Source organism: Chiloscyllium plagiosum, unplaced genomic scaffold, assembly GCF_037043375.1.
Source record: "Chiloscyllium plagiosum isolate Xiang-an unplaced genomic scaffold, Cpla_swu_hap1 HiC_scaffold_3, whole genome shotgun sequence".
NCBI lineage: Eukaryota > Metazoa > Chordata > Chondrichthyes > Orectolobiformes > Hemiscylliidae > Chiloscyllium > Chiloscyllium plagiosum.
In genome coordinates this window covers 77,451,182-77,453,384 of record NW_028270141.1, presented here as the reverse complement: position 1 = coordinate 77,453,384, position 2,203 = coordinate 77,451,182, and positions in this window count along the sequence as shown.

Genomic DNA, 2,203 nt, shown 5'->3' with positions numbered 1-2,203 from the left:
AGACTGGAAAATTGCTAACATAATACCCCTGTTTAAGGAGGGATGGAGGCGGAAGACAGGAAACTATAGACTGATCAACCTGAACTTGGTCATTGCTATGATTTTGGAGTCCATTATTAAGATGAGATTGCTGAATACTTGAAGATGTATGGTAAAATAGGGCGGAGTCAGGCATGGCTTCGTCAAGTGGAGTCCATGCCTGACAAATCTGTTAAAATTGTTTGAAGAGGTAATGAGGTAAGTTAGGCAAAGGAAAGTCAGTGGATGTGATCTAATTGGATTTCCAGAGGTCTTTGGTAAGGTGCTGCACCAGAGGCTACTAAATAAGACAAGAGCCCATGGTATTAGAAATAAGGTACTGGCATGGCTAGAGGATTAGCTAACTGGCAGAAGGGAAAGCGTGGGGATAAAGGGTTCTTTTTTGGGTTGTCAGCCAGTAACAAGTTCTGCAGGGATCAGTGCTGGAACCACAATTATTCACATTATAGATTTATGATCAGATAAAGGAACTGAGGGTATTGTTGCTAAGTTTTCAGATGACACAAAGATAGGTGGAAAGACACAGGTAATGTTGAGGAAGCAGGGAGGCTGCAGAAGACTGTGGACAGGATATGAGCATCGGCAAAATGGCAGAAGGATTACAATATTTAAAACTATGAGGTTTTGCATGTTGGGAGGAAGAATAGCGGTGTAGAGTATGTCCTTAATGGGGAAAATCTGAAGGACAAAGGCACTTAGGGTCCTAGTTCAAGATTCACTTAAAGTTACCAAGCAGGTTCTGTTGGCAGTTAGGAAGGCAAATGCAATGTTAGCATTCATTTCAAGAGGACCAGTGTACAAGGGAAGAGATATACTATTGATAGTGTATAAGGCTCTGTTCAGACTGCATTTGGAATGTTGTGAGCAGTTTTGCATCCCATATATAATGAGGATGTACTGGTCTTAGAGGGGTTCCAGAGGAAGTATACAAGAATGACCCTGGGGCTAAAGAGCTTGTCATTTGAGGAGCAGTTGGTGACTTCAGGTTTACATTTGATTGAGCTTAGAAGGATGAGGAAAGATCTCATTGAAACGTACAGAATAATGAGAGGCCTAGATAGTCTAGGATGTGGAGAGATTTCCACTAGTAGAAGAGACTAGGACCTGACAGCATCGTCTCAGAGTGAAGGGACAACCCTTTAGAGGCATTTTTTCAGCCGACGTTAGTGAATCTGTAGAATTCATTGCTGTGATAGGCTGTAGAGGCTAAGTTATTGAGTGCATTTAGGGCAGAGATGGATAGGTTCTTGATCAGTTAGGGGATCAAAGGTTATATGGAGAAGGCAGGAGAAAGGGGTTGATAAACATATTAGCCATGATCAAACAGCAGAACAGACTCAATTGGCTGAATGCCCTAATTCTGCTCTATCTTATAGTCTTATGGTCTTATCCAGCTTCTCTTCATAGCTAAAATGTTCCATCTCAGGCAATATCCTGTGAAACTCCTTGCACCCCCTCCAGCGCAATCACATCCTTTCTATAGTGAGGTGATGAGAACAGCACACAATATTCCAGCTGTGATCTAACCAAAGATTTGTTCAGCTCAAACATAACCTCCCTGTTCTGATAATCTATGCCATGACTGATAAAGGCAAGTGTCCCATTTGCTTTCTTAACCATCTTATTAATCTACCTTACTGCCCTCAGGGAGCCGTGGACAAATGCTCCAAGATCCCTCTGTTCCTTTGAGCTCTCTAATGTCTTCTGCCATGCATTGAGTACTCCCTTGTCTTGTTATTTCATCTAAAGTGCAAGACTTCACACTCATCAGCCTTTTTTTCAAGTATTCGCTGCAAGTTCATAATATGAAATTTTTGTGCTTGACATGACACCCCCAAAAGCAAAAATGTTCCCCATAATTTATGATTTACTAAAAAGACCGCGTATTCCTCTCAAGATTAAGTTTAGTTATAAACATAAAGTGGATCGAAAGTTACAGAAAGTGAGGACAATATTTTTGCTTGTCTAACTTTTGCACTCGTGATAAGATCTGATTACAACTGCTAATAAAATCAAGATTTTCTAAACAATGTTAAAGATTGTTCAGCAGAGCTGGATTATGAATTATTGGTCACTTGGGCACCATGAACTTTCAGGGGCTCTTACAGCACAGCAATGCTCCTGAGATTCATCTTTTATTTCTGCAGATTCCCGAACAACCAAG